Here is a 20,145-nt window from a genome sequence, read left to right as displayed (position 1 = left end):
TTGATGAATAAATATTTGATTGCTGAATATTGTGCTCTAACTGAGGTAGCATGAATGACTGCTTGACATATACCGTATTTTCCGGACTATAAGCCGCTACTTTTTTCCCACGTTTTGAACCCCGTGGTTTAAACAACGAAGCAGCTAATTTATGAATTTTTCCTGTGTTTTTCCCGGTTTTACAAACTTCAAGCCAAAAAACTGAACCCCATAACATCAGACCAATGACATTTCCAAACGGAAACGAAAAAATTTTTTTTTAAACGCACAAAAGATAAACTCCCGAGAGAAATAGTTGTGAAAGGAAGGAGGAAGACAGTAAAAAATGACTTTCTTGCTAGACTAATGTTTAGATACAAGCCGTTGTAACGCGTTGAGTCTGGGTGAAAGGAGAGCTCACTAACTCCAGTTGCAACAGAAATCATATAAGCACAGACAGGTTTCCAAAACTCGTGCTTTTTTATTTTTCTTGGCAACAGCGTTACGGGTTAGTCAAAGAAACTTAGAAATGAGCATCAGAAAATAATAAGGACATATTCCTCAGTCTTGAACACACGCAGTAATGCAGTGACAGGCTATTCCCAAAATACCGCTATGCTTCTAAAAGAAGCGCAGCATATTGCATTTAGTGTCTTTCGTTAAAGCCGGTGTAAAGTTCATTAGTTTCAGTTATAGACACTTATAGACAGGTGCGGCTTATCTATGGTAAAAATTAAAAAAATTGTCAAATTCAGTGGGTGCGGCTTATATTTGGGTGCGCTTTATAGTCCGGAAATGACGGTACTATATTATTATATTTATGATTAACAATCACATCATTAATTAGTTTGAAACTAGTTGTTATGAATACAGGGGCCATCAGTCGCCTTCTTATGAATGACGTGTTTGTAATTGAGTCCCCTATGTGAAGAAGCTCTTCGTTACCAAACACCAAGTAACTAAATTAGGTCTAAATTAGTCTAAATTAGGATCCAATTATGAGTCATTTACAAACTGTTAAACATTAAACTGTTGGTTAATTTAAAACTAACCTTCACCTGGGAGATCACAGGGATTATGTATGTGAATATTTGATCTGTTAACTGGTTGTATGTTTCAGATTTATTGCGTGACTCTGCCTTAGAAAAGCTGTTGCTATCAAACATTGTTCACTGAGTCAATGTGATAATGAAGGAATACAACAGATCAAATAGGCCAATTTATAGAAGGTTTGCGATGAAAGTTCATGCTCCCTTTTAAAATAATTTATTTGTATTTTAAAATAAAAAATACGGTATTTTATTTTGATACATGGTGTGGCTGCTGTATTTTGCAGTTTATTTTAATACACTTAAAAGGTATTTGGTATTTAATTTTAAAATACATGTTGATGTATCTTTGTCCAGCTCTGTCATTTTAATCTGTATTCTATGTGACTCTCCGGACACACCTCGATACGTCATATTCAGGTAGCAGCAGCGGAGAGAACTGAAAGAAATCAATCTACATATCAAATATTGCTCACAAATTATTGGTCACCTTCTAAATTATAAAAGTATAGTGCATGTACTAATAATTATATATAAATAAAGATTTTTATATAAAAAATAAAGAGAAATTTTACTCCAGCAGAAATGTAAAAATGTTTCTATTACTTTCACTGGAGTCATATTTGATTAGAGGATTTGTACTTTCACTCAAGTACTGGAACTGTCTACTTCATCCATCACTGATCATATCATATGTCATGAGACCACCATCTCAACTCCTGAAGATCATCCTTTATGATTTTTGATTGTGCCTGTGACAGCAAAACCGGGCCAAATATCAACCCAATGTGGAGCCGACTTAACTCCCCTAACATTTCTTTCCAAATAGAGCTCCTGATGTAAAGGAAAAGAGGAAATTCGCAATGCCTCAAAGAGAGTGATATTACCCCTGTGCTTATAATATATTTTTTCTTCTCTCTCTCACTCTGAAGTCAAGTTTTATCTGGATTCTCTGAAGCTGCAGCCATTCGCCCGGATCGGCCTGGTTACACATCGCAGCTGAAGCAGCAACAGTTGGCTCGCGTCCGACTCCGGCCGAGGAGATTTAATAAATAAGATCATTCATGCTGTAATAATTCACTTCGGCTATCTTGTGAGACATCATGTGTGTAGCCTGGTTCCTAATATTCTCCTTCTGCAGCACAAAGAGGATGCCCTTTTAAATAGGACACAGTAAACAAATCAGAAACATGGAGAAAAAAAAAATATTTTATTCATGGGAATTATATTTATTTAATACCTTGTCCATTTTGAAACACATTTCCAAATATAATTCAAATATAAAGTAATTAACCCTTCGCATTTACAGTTTTTATTTACGTTGTCATTACAGTTTTAGAACACAGTGCTGCTGAATTCACAAATCTAATTGGTTTTATTTTATTTATATTTTCAGCCATAATAGTAGTTTTGGCCAGAAGGGAAATAATGGGATGGTATGGGAATGTGTGGGATATTAATGCTCATTTTCTAATACACTATAGTTTCTATAGTAACAGGTCATTTAATTAGAGCTCTTCAACCATCAGGTCATGACCCAGTACCAGGCCATGGAAGAGTTGAGGTGTTTGGTGTGTTGCTGGGGGGAGGGTGGGGTTGAGGTTTTATACATACATACATACATACATACATACATACATACATACATACATACATACACCACCATCCAAAATCTAAGTCGACATGAATCTGGATAGACCTGAAAACTGTGCTCTGTCAACACTGTCATTTACAAACTTTTGCCAAAATTTCTGATCCACATCAAACTTCTAAAAATGCTTACATACCCCCATACTGCACAACATAAAAACCTACAACGCTTCGGCCTGCGTCATTTTATAAGAAGTTTATTTACTTTCTCTTTGAATTGCGAGTGAACATTCTGTCCCCTGGAAAAATATATAAATGAAGGTCGTACAAAGAGACATCAATCTTTAACAACACTATCTAAATGGATATCAGCACAATAATTAAAGTACAATGTGGTTCACCATTTTGGTTTTGGGTCACATGACTGCTTCAGATGTCTAAAAAAAACACCTCAGATACATATGTAGTCTTATGCTTCAGCTTAAAACTCACAAATAATTGTTATACATTCTATTATGCAGATAATTATCAACAAGAAAACTTTGTGTTATAAAGCTTAAAAAATACAGGACATAATAAAGACAAATGTAAATGTAAATAAACTATGCAAAAATCTATTACATTAAATATTAAATTAAATAAACAAATGAAATGTAAAGTACATTTTACATTTGATTACATTTTAGACATTTAAAGAGTATTACATTTAATACACCTAATACATTGAATTTATATTATAGTACAATAAGATATTGTAAAGTAAAGTTATGTTGAATTGAATTAAATTGAATTTGGAGTCTTATCCTTTTTCTCCTCTGTAACTGAGAATAGAGGAAAGTAATGCATGCTGTTTAAATACCGTAATTTCCGGACTATAAAGCGCACCCATATATAAGCCACACCCACTGAATTTGACAAAGATTTTAATCTTTAATAAATAAGCCGTAAATGTCTACATTGAAACTAATGAACTTTACACAGGCTTTAATGAAAGACAGTGTCTGTTACACGGCTTGTATCTAAACAGTAGCCTACCAAGAAAGTCATTGTTCACTGTCTTCCTCCTTCCTTTCACAACTATTTCTCTCTGGAGTTTTTCTTTTGGTATCGTCGTGCATTTAAAAATCACCATCGGTGAAGCTTTTCTCCTGATGCCGTGCAGCTCAGATCACAGGTGAAGTCCGTTTTTTTCGTTTCCGTTGGGAAATTTCATTGGACTAATGTTATGGGGTTCAGTTTTTTGGCTTGAAGTTTGTGAAACCGGGAAAAACCCAGGAAAAATTCATAAATTTGCCGCTTCGTTGTTTGAGACGCGGGGTTCAAAGCGTGGGAAAAAAGTAGCGGCTTATAGTCCGTAAAATACGGTATATAAAACTGTTGCCAATTTGCTGTGGTACTAGAGGAATAAAACACATTACAAACTACTTCAGAATGATTCAGAATAAAGCTCTGGGTTACTGATTGGAAGGCTGTGGGTTCAAGCACCAGTATTCTCAAGCTTTCACTCTTGGGTCTTTTTCAGGCCTTTCCCTTAACCCTCTGTGCTCCAGGGGCTAATGTACATGTGACAAGTACCTTTAAATTTATACCAGCAACCTCCATCACAAAATATTTTCTAACACATTGTTCTACATGTATTATTTCTTACTTTTACAATTACAAAACTACGCATTCGCAATGGAAATAAACGAAAAACATAGTTTGAGCGTGAGGAGATTTATGGAGAGTCTGGTTCTGCCAACAGGTCCCAGGAGTTTAGCGGGTTAAGCTAATATCATTAAACTAATGCTATAAGAGCGAGAAACGAAATCACGAAACCATATTCTGGAGGTTGAAGCGATCCGAATGTTTTTCGCATCGCTAGAGAAAACCGAGCCGTTCCTACGGTAAGTGGTGATCACATTAACGTGCACTGCTTAACCTTCATGACGCTGAAACAGACTCCGGTCAGATTAAATATCCAGGATGGCATCCATTACTCAAAAACCTGACAGCGAAGCTCGTGATCAGTGCGGTACATATGAAAATCATACGCAGCGGGCCGATCTACATACGGTCAGACCGCTACTCTGTGATTCTGTGATTAATAATAGTTCCCATGCTTTTACGCTTGGAGGAGTCCCCATGGCGATGCAATATAATGCGAAGGCGTTATCTGGAAATAAGGGAGCATGCTATATGAGATGAGAAAGCTGAGATTTGAGCGAGAAAGAGGCAGAGGATAAGATGATATGGAGGCCTGGAGAGCTGCGATCCTCGGCCCATGGGAGGAATAAGGACCGAGATGAATATGGATTTCCATTAAAGAGCCGGCAGCTCTCTGTCCAGGTGATTTGTTCTAAAATATCTGCCACAGCATCTTTCGTCTCAAAATCCCTCTCTGTGCTTCCTGGACTAAAGTCATTTACAAAGCATGCCTTTTTTTTTTCTTTTCTTTCTTTTTCTTTTTTTTGTCGAGTACCAGATGATGGTGGGAATTAAAATTCAGTTGAATGAAGTGGCAACTGGCAATCACCTCATCACTCCTCTCTTCCTGTCACCCGCTGATGTTTTATCACGGTGGTAAAAAAAAAAAAAAGAAAAAAAAAAGAAGCATGAAGCAAAAAAAAAAAAAGTGTATCAGTAGAGCAGATAAGAGCGAGAGAAAGAGCAAGGAGACTGCTAGAACATCAGTCATGACCCGGCGCTAATGATCTCCCATCAAAGCACGGATATGATCCGAGCTTATGAACATGTACGGTGGCTGCCTGCAGCAAGAATCACCGATGAGACGATAACGAATATTGCGTACAAAACAGCACAGGTCTCTCTCTTACTCTTTGTGTCACTCCTCTGAGGACTCGATGCGAACCTGACACTCGCATATCACACCGCTCCTCAATATAGTCCTGAGCTGTATTTTTTCAGCACAGAGTCACAAGCATGTAAAGAAGCAATGGCAGCTCTGGTATTCGTGATCTCGAATGCCAGGAATAGCAAATAATCCTCCAAACATGCAAACTAGAATATCTATGAGCTCATCATCATGGAAAGATGGTAGCACCGCTGCAAACAAAAAGTCTGTGAAGTCTTCTGAATGCAAAAATACGATTCATCTGAAAAGAAAGGGAAAGGAGAAAGAGAAGGAGGAGGAGGGGAGGAGAGAAAAAGTAAAAAAAAAATTTCCTTGGGAGTCCAATTTAGATATCACCATTTGACCAAGACTCATTTTCTCCAATTTGTCATTTTAATTGGACTCTATTCCCTGGATGTGAAAGCGTCTTGTGAGAGTAAACACTGCAGATTGGCACAGCGCAGCTGGCAAGACGACGATAGACGACATCTTTGAACGCCATGTTCAGATACGGAGCAGTGAAACTTGTTCAGCTTTAGGGGGAAATGCTGAGGTTAAAAGTTTATCGCTGACAGCCGAAAAAAGCCCCGTTCTGGCGCTCACATGTCCATGAACAATAGCAAAAGATGAACATGAACAATCTAACTGATCTGTATCGAGGTCCCTCAGAGGACAGTCAGCTTTACTTTCAATAGAGCCTATAGTGTAGACACATTGGGGGAAGAACTTGGGAGGAAAATAACATGACATGGACATGTTTTATATCGATACATTTTCCATTTGAGGGACAGGTGACACTTTGTTTGACACATCCAGACGTTCAGTGGAATCACTGAAAATCACACTTATTCAGGATGTTGTGTCTGGGTTGCTGGTGCTTATTTTTAGCACTATAAAACAAAAGATATTGACTTGGTGTGTATGCGCTTCATGCTGGCACAACGCTCCAGAAAGCTGTAATTATAGAACGTGCTTTTTGAATTTTGCTTCCTGCAAAAAAAACACTCCTCACATCTGGCTAGCGGTGGGACGTGTTTTAATAGTCAGATTCATTAGCATCTTAGCATCTTTTCAGAATCAGGAACATGCAGCTATGACGAAACTGAGAACAATACAGTAAGAAGCATAGCAGTCACATTCTACACGCAGTCACTGTACAGTTAAACATACAGCACAAAGTGAAAATAAAGACGCTAAGCAGCTCGAATTTCTTTAATGTGTCATCTGAGGACAAAAGCTCTTAAGCACAACTCACAGTTCAAACATTCGGCAATGACATGCAGTTTTTATGTCATTTTAAATAATGAAATAAATAATTGTATATGTATTGATTATTATTGAACAGATTTATAATACATAGGGCAAAATAACCTCTATAGGTTCAGAGGGGAAATTAATCAAATAAAACAAGTATACAATGGAGATAAAATAAGATAAAAAATAAAATAAAAAAATTATTAAAATAATTATTACAATATACATATTGAAAAAGTAAAAATAGAATAAAAAATAACGAAGGAAAAATGAAAAAGCGGAAAAATAATGGAAATGTATGCATAGCACAAATACTGTATAATGCTAATAATACAAAAAATATTTATAAACATTTTATTATATGTACTATATACTACTATATTTTTATAAAAACAGTTTCCAGTATTTGTAATAAAAAAAAAAAATTCTGTATATAAAAAAAGTAACATTTTTTTAAAGCACCTTGCCCCACCCAATTTTAAATTATTTATAAATGTAATAAAAAAAATCTCAATATTAATGCTATCTCGGAAAAGTGGCAAACTGATCATGGAGCTCGTGTATATCATAACACTGTCCCCCAGCATTTTTTTGCTGAATCAGCTGTCTCTCATATATATATATATATATATATATATATATATATATATATATATATATATATATATATATATATATATATATATATATATATATATATCTTGTGCATATCTTGTATTTGAACTCACACCCTTCCAATGATGAACAGAATTAAATTTAAAATATAAAACATTAAAACAGTAAACAGATGTGAAAAACAATGAACAGTATCAGATTTTATATTTATTTAAATAATGAATATTATCTGGCTGTGTAATGGTGTCTTGTAGCAAATGGACTCAAAATATGTTCCTCTGAAAGTGAGACAGAATTCCATTACCTGTTTAGATACCGAGCAGGTCTTGGCTGATCGACTACATTTGTGTAAATTGTGTTTTTTTTGGAATACTACCTCAGGGATTTAACCCCTAAGCTAGAACACACCCTCTACCCCCACTTTTGGTCCCTTCATGTAGTGTCAGTAAATGTATCTGTGTGGTAGTAATGCATACCCCCCCCCCCCCCCCCGACATGCTTAGACACACACTTTGAACACTGACACATACCTGGCTATGATTATACAGTAGATCTGTGACGCACAGCCCTCCTGCTAGTCAAGGCCCCTCCAAGACACGCTCCTGGTGTTAGGGCTACCTGGTCACACAGTGCATGTGTGTGTGTGTGTGTGGGTGGGTGTGTTAGAAAGATAAGACATGCCTATTTGGTTTTGTTAAGTGTCGGTTTGTGTGTTTACAGTCAAGAATGACAGCGAGGTCTCCCAGGCATGAGAAAAATGCAGAGGCCTCAGTCTCTCTCTCTCTCTCTCTCTCTCTCTCTCTCTCTCTCTCTCTTAATCTGTCTCACCATCTCGACGTCTCTCTTACTCGCATTTCTTTGTCCATTGATGGCGCAAAGAAAACAGCACAGTGTAAACACCTCGGCTACGGCATGTTGAGCGAGAAGACAAATCTGTCATAGGTGATCTATCTAAAGCTCATTCTTCACATTCATGATCTTTTGCCGTATTCACAGCTGTTTGCTCTAGAAAGCAGCTCTGTAATGCTATAAACTCTTGGCATGTCGTGGCAGAAGCTTAATTCGCTCCTGGACATAGATAGCTCATTTGTTGCATCACTTTGCCTAAGCTGCTTCTCTGCTGCCTGCCCAGGTAATACAAAAATAATATTTGTTGACTAATGTACTGCTCGAAAAAACTTTCTGATGGCCCAAGAACATCTCCACACCTTTAGCCTCATTTTAAATGTCAGGATTAGTATTGGATTTAATTCAGAAGCATCTCTAAAAATGACGGTTCAATGCTTTAAATGATAAACAGATTATGGCATTCACACTTCTTAAAGTCTATGATAAACCATTAGCAGCATTACCTTTGCTCATTAATTTCTAATTCCTGGTTATTCTTGTTATTCGGTATGTTTAAACTAAAGACTTAGTGACTTAATAGGAGCTAGGAGACAGAAACCTGTTCCAGCATGACACTGCCCCTGTGCACAAAGCCAGCTCCATGAAGATATGCTTTCCATGTTCTATTAAACACTTTTGGTGAATGTGAACGCTGACTGCACCCCAAAACCCCCTCACCTCTGAAGGAATCCCACACAAATCTCTACAAGCACACTTAGAAATCTAGTGGAACATCTTCCCAGAAGAGTGGAGGGAATTATAAAAGCAAATCGGGACTAAATGTGGAATATTGTATATATTGAAAAGCACATGGCAATCTTATGCTCAGGTGTCCACAAACTTTTGCCCATGTAGTGTACAGTATATCTGAATTGTTTAATCCTGAACAAAAGTCTCACAGTACATTTGTAACTTTTTTCTCCATTAGGGTAAAAAAAACTGTAAGTTTGCACTTGCAGTGAGTGGAAGATAAATGTGTTGTAATTAAACCGTACTTCTCAGCAGAACAAACGGTTTTAATGCAACTCTGACAGCTTGTCAGTGCGTTCCTTGCATTCTTTTGTTATAGGTGAGAAAGCATTTTCTCGGAATAGGGACCGCTAAGAATAGTGTGTTTTGACTCTATTTTTAGCTCTACTTTTCCTTTTTCATGCAGGAATGCTCATTATTAGAATACAACATACAACATCAGGCTATGTGTTTTTCTTTTCGAGTTTGTTGTCAATTCACAAGCAAATCTATCAGCGTTTAAAATTATATTTTTCCCCACAGTGAACAATTCATTCAGTTTTATTTCTCCTACATTAAACAGTATTGGGAGTAATTCAAATGGATGCAGAATGAATATGGACCCATACAGCTCTCAGTTAAACAAAATAAGGATAATTTCGCAAACAATAACAGCTAGCGTGTTAATCAGCTAATCATACGTGACTACAGTAGCTCCCAAGTGTCACGTTTAGATACATTTCAATGTTTAGATATATTTCGAAGAACCATATTTACATTGTTATGTTCTCAGTGATCTGCCAACATGCAACTGCGATTAGTTTGTTTGTCATGACATTAGCCAGATTAGAGGGCTAGCCAGTTTAGCATGCAGGTTTCACGGCTATAGGCTTTGTACCGTTTCCCGCCAGAAGCGCTGGAACTTGAGAATGAGTACAGTAATCAGATTAATCAGGTTATTATCCATATCATAAAACTAGAATTTGACATTTCCTGAAGAAATGTGATGTGATGCTTTGTTGTCTGTGCAAAGCGTGTAATTAGACACTCCTTTGTGTCTCTACAGTCTTTTTCAGTCTATTTTCCTGAGCGGACGGGATCAGTGAAGTCACGTAACAACATCACTACATTACACTTACATATCAAATAACTCTCCCCATTGTACTGAGCATTTTGCCTTCACATGTCTATGCTGCTGGAGTTTTGAAATTTCTATTTAATTCAGTTTATTTTTATTTGAAAAGCACTTTTAATAATAGACATTGTCCTAAAGCAGATTTACATAGATAACATGATAATACAGATAAAGATTTTGCATTTGTCACTAGTTAATGCCCATGTGATGTCATGCAGATACAATAGGATGTGGAAGCTCAGTGTTTAAGGATTTGGGTTCCTGGTTAGAAGGTCAGGGGTTCAAGCTCCCGCACTGCCAAGCTGCCACTGTTGAGTCCTTGAGCAAGGCCCTTAACACTAAACTGCTAAATTGTATAAAAAATGAAAATGTAAGTCACTCTGGATAAGAGTGTCAAATGCTGTAAATGTAAATATGATACTTATAGTGCGACATGAAAGTATTTGAAATTAAAATTGAAATTTGAAAAAGCTTTAGAAAGAGTAGCAATAAAAATGGTATAATCATCACAAATTAGTATTTCAATCAGAAATTGTATAGCAATTAGTATCACAATCAATTAATTAGTATAGTAAACATTATCAACATGAGATTGGCAATAAAATAAATATAGTAATCAGCATATGAGAATGAATGAGTGCACTAATCAGAATGAGTATATTAATAAAGAATCAGTATCATTGTGATGATCAGTATCACTCAATGTCCTACCTCTGGACAGAGTTCTCTTCAACTGGAGACACTTTGTGCAGTTGAGGATGGTTCCACATGAACATCCTAAAGTTCCATGAAGTTACTGAGCAGCTCAAGAACTTTGAGGATGGAGTTGGACTGTAATTAATATCAACAATGGCCTAGGGTCGCATGATCCCGTTTTGCATGAACAGTTTTACATTTAAGCATCCATGACTGAACAGTACACCTTCACATGATAGAACAATTATTAATAAACATTCTGTGGCACTCAGAGGAGGATGGGATCCTTTTTGAATTTAGTTCCACTAAAGATTTCTTTAAAACATTTTAGGAAGTTGTTCATTGCCACGGCCACCACTGGCATCGCTCATAAGGATAAACATACACCGATCAGGCATAACATTATGACCCTCTGCCTAATATTGTGTTGGTCTCTTCTTTTGCTATCAAAACATTCCTGATATCAACAGCATTAACTTGTTCAGCAATTGAGCTACAGGAGGATCGCATCACACAGACCAGCCTTTGCTCCCCACATGCATCAATAAACCTTGGACACCCATGACCCTGTCACAGGGTTCCTTCCTTGGACCACTTTACATAGATACTGAACTTTGCAGACCAGGAACATCCCACAAGAGATGCAGTTTTGGAGATTTTCTGACCCAGTCGTCTAGATATCACAACTTGGCTCTAGTGAAACTTACTCAAATCCTTACACTCGCCCATTTTTCCTGCTTCTCACACGTCATTTTGAAGACAAAATATTTACTTGTTGCTTAATATTTCTCACCCACTAACAGGTGCCATGATGAAGAGATAATTAGTCTTATTCACTTCACTGGTCATAATGTTATAATGTCAGAATTGTATTCCTGGTTGGTGGAACAGACATAGTCATTAAACTTATACATTTCAACTTTATAAATGCTTTATCTATGTAAAGCTACTTAGGGACAATGTCCATTGTTTATATATATATATATATATATATATATATATATATATATATATATATATATATATATATATATATATATATATATACACAAATGAATGTAAATTGCATTGAAGTATAGCAATCAATATTATAATAAATATATGAATCTAGTGTAGTATACTTGTATTAGTGTTATACTAAAGTATTAGAATTAGAAGTAGTCATGAAAGTATATGATTCAGAATACCTATCAGTTTAAATATAGTTTTCAGAATCACTGTCAGAGTCTGGGTCTTAACCTGGATAGCAATTGGAACGAGGAGTAATCAGAATGAGTTAGTCCAAACATAATAGTAATATTTTTTTACCTTCCATCTATTTAGAACAGCACCAGTGCTTTTGCCAAGTATTGTTATTGCCATTACACTGGCATTGTGTAGAACAGTGCTTTTAAATGGAATTGATGCAGGTGGTAATTTGGCACTGGTCACTGGATTACAGTTCAGCCTTGTGGTCTCTTACTGTGTCTGCATTTACGCTGCCATTCACAAGATCACAAGTGGTTTTGTGCACGTGTTTAATATTCAAACCCAACCCTCCACATTTTGCAGATTACAATTGAGTGCCTTTGAATTTTACTGGCAAAAACACAGTGTTAGAGTACAGATCCTAGCAATCACCAGGATGAATGCATGGACTCCAGTAGTAATAATTTCAAAAGAGATAAGAACATAAATGTTTAATTCATTTGGCTGTAGGGCAAGATCACCTTCACGTGACTGTAATGCAGACATAGTCTCCGGTTTGCTTCAGATCGACCACGGCGTATCTGCAATGCCCTCACCAAGACAGGCAGCATGGACATGCATCCATTTTGTACGTGTAAGAATGCACACACTTCGGCCGGGTCCCAGGGCAGCACTTAACACGCAAACACACTTCACATTTCTCTCCGAAGTGAGCCACTTGTTTTCCGACTGGCCTGTAGAGAGCCAGCAAGAGGAGAAAGAGGAGGAGGGGGATCTCGCAGGCAAACACTAAAGGTTACTCTACTCATTCCACATTAAATATCAAGGACAGCGGTAATTACAGCACCCTGTTGTCAGGTTTCAACTGCACGGTGGGCTATGGCATTTATCTAACCTTGGGAATGGCTGAAAATGGCCAGTTTGGGGGTCATTTGGAATGAGTGTAGTGGTGCAGTACTGTGGTTAATTACTTTACATTCACAAAGCCACTGTAATTGGGTTGGGAATATACCGTTCTAAAAAAATCTGGGTTGTCAGAAATGTTGTGGAGTGTATCTTGCTTCCGAAGGCTTGAGTTGACTGAGCGTTTATAAGCAACCCAGCAGAAATGAGGAGTGAAACAGACAGAGAGAATAACAGAGAGAGAGGTAGGGAATTTGCCAAGCTGTGGTCTGTAATTACTACCATTCCATTGCACAACTGTGTGAGTGCTAAGCAAGGCGACTCACTGCTCTTTTGCGGGTGTGAATTGTTGTCGCGCCACTGTGGGTGGCACTGAGTGCTCAAATATAGGGCCCCTTTTGTGCCAGTTAAGGAATGTGGCCTACCCGTGTTTGGATGAGCTGGGGACATTGTTAAACGCGGGGGATTTATCGGGATGGCAATGCCAAGAATGTTTCAGCTGTTCTGACCCAGGGCGAAATCCTTTCCTGCATTGAACATGTACGGCGTCACTAGTTGATAACATGAGTGGATGTAAGGTTTCCCAAAATGCTCCCTCCAAAGTCTACCAACCCACAGTTCACACCTCCATTCAGAAATTCCCAGAGATCTGTGTGCCGCAACTCGTCATGGACCGCTAATTAAGTTGGTCAAGAGCTGTCACGCCTAAGCTAAAAGAGTCTGCCATGGCCTTCATTTCATTTACTGCTCAACCCAGCACTACTGCCTTATATAACACTCTCTATTCCCATAATTCCATAGTGAGAAAGAAGTTTACTATAGCCTACACAGCTCAGTAAAAGATTCGTGTGACAGTTGCATGTGGATGACAGATTTAGGAGTGTAAGACAAGCGCAAAAAGGTCACTGTTATAGTAAGAGAGAATGTCAAGGAAGAAATATTTTTAGAGGTTACATTTATCAAACAAATGACCTACTTGTTACAATATTCATCAGAGAAACTCAGCACATTCATGCAGGTTTATTTCTTACCTTAGAATGTCTGGGGCCTGCAGAACACCATTCCGGAAGCCATGACATTTAACTTGAGCACACAGCCCGAATACTCTTCTGATATTTTCAGTAACCCTGAAGTCATCCCGGTCGACTGCAGAGATTTCCAACCAGCATGTGATCACAATTAAAACCCACCTGGGTAACTTGCTGTCAGCCATGATTTGTGGTGTTGTCAAGCTTGTTGTTGTTTTCCAGCCGAACTTCCGGACCTTGTGGGGAAATGGAGTTTGGTGTTCACTGTGCCTTCTGTCTCTCTTTTTTTTAATCCCCCGAGGAAGTCTGTCGAGTCGGTATCCATTAGTGGCCAAATGACTGAGGTGAGCAGGGACGAAAGTGTGTGGACATACTCTGCTTTCATGTGGCCCGTGTGGTATGAACCGCAGGCCTAGATGCTCCCACGGGTATAGGCGACCATCTTCAACTCTCTGCCCTCTGCCTGGGATGTGCAGGTTTTATAGATAAATTGTGTTTCTGCAAAGAAAGAAATAAATTAGGTATACAGTATTTACACTCTAAAGGGAACTGAGGTGAGACCGTGGCAAAGTGTACTTTCTCATAACGCTACCATTATCATTTTCTCATTCCCTTTTTATGTTTTTCATATACAGGTACTCCCTGACTTGGACAATGGACATGTTCTTCAATGACCCCATTGGAATTATCGAAAGTCGAGACCTGGTCTAACCTACCCAGGAGTCTTATTTTTAATAATTTAACAAATTTACAGTACATTATGTAGCAAAACTGAGCAATTTACAGTACCCTACTGTTTAAATGTACGGTACCATACTGCCGGCAATTCACTAGTGTACGGCGGAGCTTACGCAACTGCATTTTCCTGCCTCGCCAAACTTTTAATATTTTTCTTGTATCGTTTTTTTATCGTATTTTTATAGTATCGTATTGCAGTTGTATTTCTATCGTCATTGTAAGATAAAAAAAAATCAAGCCATCGTAATTCTGGGACATTTTTATTTGCTACTTAAAATAAGCACCACATTTGTTTTTTGCTTTACGTTACCAGCATTGGGCAGACAACCCTATCCAAAACAATGTACAGTTATCGCATTTATACAACAGAGCAGTTGCCCAGGGGCCCACTAGTGTCAGCTTGGTGGTGCTGGGATTTGAACTCACAATCATATGCTGTCCAATATCTTTACCACTGAGCCACCACATCCCATTTTGGTCATTTTTTTTTTCAAACAAAATAGCCCAATCACACACCTTCATGTTTTTTATTGGCTAACCAAACCGGAGTGTGTAAATTCACATATCAAGCACATCGAGCTAAAGACAAAATGAAATGAACGCTTAACTGATATTTCTGTAAGCCAACTTTTATTATCATTTGGAGGATCTGCTACTACTGCTAAACCATAGCTGTTGGCACCTGTGATATCATCCATATTTGAGATTTTCACAAAATCCCTTGGATATAAGCAATTTTTCATAGCAAAACAACAAAGCCTTATTTAGTTTGAGGCATGTGTACTCTTGTTGTAGAGAAGGTTTTTGAATAAATCCCTGTATTGGGCTTTTTTGTTTTGTCCTCTGGAGTGGATTTAACATGGCAGCTTAATAAGTCTGTGAACAGGATTGACAATCAAAAGAAACCACAGTTTATAATCGTACCAGATTGATTTACGTCATATTATCCAATTACAGTAATAGGCTGCTAAACCAAACAGTTTATTCAAATATACCCCCTTTCTCCCATATTTATATCTACATCCATCAATTCACTCTCCTTTTACATTTTAACTATTACCTCATAGTACTTATTTCCAGTCTGTTTTACCAACACATCATTACACCTTGTCAAATGCCAAATATCACTCAGGGACATGTTGTCCTTTGGTGTGGCTTTGTAAATACTTTAGAGCTATGCAGAAGTCCTGGCCAGACCCTTAAAGACAAAAAAATTACATAAACTGGAAATGAAATATGAGCTACGCAATATATTTTCATGGTAATGTAGAAAAGGATTTTATAAACCGAGCTCACCTTTATCCGTCAAAAATGCTTCAAACTACCCCTACCCTCCACAACCCCCTCCCTCTACTTCCAGCCGAGTTTTGATTGCAGCATCATTCATTTCCTAAAGAATGTGAGGCAGAGGGCTCTCTCGCTACTTCAGGCCAGGTCACAAGATCTGAGTGAGTCATTTTCAGCTGAGCAAAGGTGCTTACTCACTACACGCACACACACACACACACACACACACACACACACACACACACACAAACACACACTCAGAATGTGGATAAGCACAGGGGCAAATACTACACAAATACCCTCACTTCTTCTTGTTTAAGGTATCCAACAATATATAGAAGGATTTTTTTCAATCTTTATGCCATATTGTAATCCCATAGCTGTTCTAAGGATATAGTTTGAAAATGAATTCCTGAATTGCACGATTTATTACATTTTCCAGTCTAATCCCAGAGTGAAATGTTACAAAACTTGACTAAAAATATCAAAATCCGTTTATACGCACTGTCGGAAACAATATAAACTCGACACATCTTTAAGGAATAACCAATAAGAGTGCAGCTTGGAATAATAAAAAGCACATACTGTAAATGCAAAAAATTTACAGTCTGATATATCTAAAAGCAATGGATCTGGCTATTTATTTTTCAGTCCTGCTTTCTGTCGCTGTATTCCTGGTCTGAATATTAGCTTGTGACCCTAGCTGGAACATTGCTGCTCCACTTTGCCCCTTTTTCATACAAGGCAACTCATTAGCAGAGGTGCCAATATTGCTAACAAGAAAATCCTAGCATGCACAGAGAGAAAAATAAACAGTAGTTTACCACATTTGTGGATATTTCTTTCTAGACATATGTCAAGAAACCGTGAGGCAGAAGTTTAATGAGATCACTGCTAATTAATTAGTGGCTGCTCCGTTATTTTTATTTCGATTATTGTTCTTATTCATGGACAAACAATTCACAATCTTATGCGTTTTCTATTGGCTTATGAAAAAAACAAGGCTTCTGACTTTACGGGTCAAAGTTCACATCGAAAACCCGAGAGACTGTGAAATTGAATCCCAGTGATGCTACAGCCAAGAGTGGCCAAAAAGTTGGCTCATTATCCTGTCAATTAGAGTGACACTAGCCAACTGGGTATCTGTAAGTTCATGTATGCAGAAGAGGGCTGATAGCATTTTCTGTTAAGTGTGTTACCCTGCCTTGTGACACACCATGAGCAGAAGCTTGGTAGATGTAGATGGCTGGCTCCACGTGTCTTGGAGGAAGCATGTGGATGGTAGCTGTTGTGTAATACAGAAGAGAAAGATCAAGGGAGGGAAATGGGAAAAGACCAAATGGTGAAAATAAAGGATTATATGTGTTTGTCTATTCTCAGAACAGAACATTTTCATGTGTCTGCTGTAATAACAAGCAAACATAATATCAGTGGTGAAGAGTAACGAAGTAAATGTAATTCGTAATCTGCACTTTACCGAATACTTTTCAATCCACTACATTTTGTGAAATCAATCGTTGCTTTTTATTTATGAATTATGAAAACATAACTGGTCAAACACGCAGCAAGTCACCATTCAGGGTCGAGCACATGCTCTGTTTTAAAGTTGTTTTGATTGGCTCTTGGTGGAATCTACTTATCACTAACACAGCATTGGTTCAACAGCAAGCAGAACATTTAGAGAAACTCCTGACTCAAACTTATTTGTGTGATTTATTTCTTTTTTTAAGTAGTTGAAAAGAAGGTTTTGGGCTCATGATAATTGTAATAGATATCAATAAGTGTCTGACTCATTAATATCATTAATAGCTTAAAAATTATGGATAGAGAAGAGTACGATTCAAGTCTTTTCACAAAAACTGAGTTGATTACGCAAAGAGTCTTGGGATAAAAATGATCATAGAAACATTATAGCCATAATAATTTATAGTACTTTGGATACTTTAGTACATTTGAAGGCAAATACTTTTGTATTTTAATCAAGTGAAAGTTTAAAGGCACACTTTTACTTTTTATATATTACTATTGTGTGTGTGTGTGTGTGTGTGTGTGTGTGTGTGTGTGTGTGTGTGTGTGTGTGTGTGTGTGTGTGTGTGTGGTTGTTTCCCAAACTGTTCTCACAAAGTTGGGAGTACACAATTGTATAGAGTGTCTTTGTATAATGTGGCATTCTAATTTCCCTTCAGTGGTAAAGAGGATCAAACCTGTTCCAGCCTGAAAATGCTTCTATAGACAAAGCGAGCTCCATGAAGGCGTGTTGTGTTAAGGTTATAGTAGTAGAACCTGAAGGTCCTGCACAGAGCCCTGACCACCTTAACCCTCATAAATCTTTTTGGGATAAACTTAAATACTGATTGAACCCCAGACTTCGTCATCTAACATGAGTGTCTGATCTCACTAATGATTACAAATCCCCTACCCCCATCCCAATTCTAATGTAAAGGGGTGGTCAAAAAGAACAAATTTGTATGATAGACAGATGTCCACATATTTTTGTGTGCATAACATATTGACATTTTGAGTGAAAAAATGACATGTTTAGTTTTAGCTGTTAGTTTGTATTGTATTGGTTTGAACAGTATTATTATTAGTACTCACTAAGCCGCTCAGCTTTGCCCGCTTTTCTTCGAAGATAACTCACTAAGCATCCAAACATGTGTTAAACAGAGAAATGAGGAAAGTAGCTTTTGGGAAGGAGAAAAGACTCGCCATTTATTTTATCTGCCTATTGCAATTCACCTGAAGGTAGCAGGAAGCTCTAAAAATTGCAAACTGCTCCTTTAATCTCAATCAAATCCATAAATATGCTTTATTGAAACATCCTAAGGCCTTTGACAAGTGAAAGGCGTTAACATAAAGTCGTTTTATTAAGTGGTAACTATTAAGGGTGATTTTTATAAACAATCTAATCCACCCCTTTTACGCTGGCTAGTGTCTTTATGAGTGCTATAGATTAAATATATGGCCTCGTACAGTGGTGTAATGGTGCATGGTCGCGGTTTGGCAGCTGCTTCAACGACTCCGTCATGTGCTTAACTGGCTGTGTATCTGTGCCAAGCCTCTGCAAACGCTCATATTAGACTAGAAAACATTTCACTACAGATAAACACTCAGACAGTACGTTCAGACAAGGAGTGACTCAGGGATTGTACCTGAACCTGAAGCCTGCTGTGTGTACTGTACATATGAGTGTGTGTACAGACTGGGCTGGGTCATAATTACAATGGTTTATAGTCATGAAAAATGAGATCATGGCAGAACCAGGACACAAAGCATATGTATTTCAGTTGATCATTTGGTAAGAGATGACATGACACGGTAACACGGAAATGAGGGATGATACATCGCTTGAAAGTATGATATCATAGTGCAAAGTCCATGCTTGTTACACTATAGGGCCGGGACATGGTTACTTAGTCTGTGTGTGTGTGTGTGTGTGTGTGTGTGTGTGTGTGTGTGTGTGTGTGTGTGTGTGTGTGTGTGTGTGTGTGTGTGTGGGTGAGTGGGTGTGCCATATGTGGGTGTTTTACATTTCAAACACAAACAGTACAATTTACTGGTGTTGGTGGTGTTAATGGCAGACACTACAGGTAGACGTGACCATTTTACATTACCATTTTCTTTTTTTATCAATCTTGTTCTTTTTTTAAAAAAAACATCTATCTATCTATCTATCTATCTATCTATCTATCTATCTATCTATCTATCTATCTATCTATCTATCTATCTATCTATCTATCTATCTATCTATCCATCCATCTATCTAGCTATCTACTCCATATATATATATATATATATATATATATATATATATATATATATATATATATATATATATATATATATATATATATATATATATACATGGACAAAGGTTTTGGGACAGCTGACCTTTCTTGCCATATATGGTTCTTCTCCAAAAAGCTGGAAGAACACAATTGTTCAGGACGTCTTTGGGTGCAGTAAAATAAAATATTGTGTTTACTTGAACTTGTAAACACAAACCTGTCCTGCACAACGTGGACTCCATGAAGATATGGTTTACATGGTTCGGAAGGAAAATCTTGAGGGACCTGCTTTAGAGCTCTGATCTGAACCCTAGTTAACACCTCTGGGATGAATGTGAACACTGATTGCACCCCAGACCCCCTCATCTCACCAACATCAGTACCTGACTTTATTAACACCTCTGTGGCTGATATACACACACACACACACACACACACACACACA

The 20,145-nt window shown here is 37.6% G+C and overlaps 1 long non-coding RNA gene across 1 annotated transcript; it reads right to left on the bottom strand.

Moving 5' to 3' along the window:
* Positions 1 to 11,952: 11,952 nt before the first annotated feature.
* On the bottom strand, positions 11,953 to 16,036 carry LOC310730788. The gene is made up of 3 exons (XR_014534959.1): positions 15,922 to 16,036; positions 15,686 to 15,823; positions 11,953 to 14,385 (listed from the first exon to the last, which is right to left on the bottom strand). It is a non-coding gene; the product is annotated as an uncharacterized lncRNA (long non-coding RNA).
* Positions 16,037 to 20,145: the final 4,109 nt, after the last annotated feature.

Source organism: Silurus aristotelis (assembly GCF_946808225.1).
Source record: "Silurus aristotelis genome assembly, chromosome: 1".
Classification (NCBI taxonomy): domain Eukaryota; kingdom Metazoa; phylum Chordata; class Actinopteri; order Siluriformes; family Siluridae; genus Silurus; species Silurus aristotelis.
Note: the sequence above shows the minus strand (reverse complement) of the source record. Positions and strands in the feature narration are given on the sequence as shown.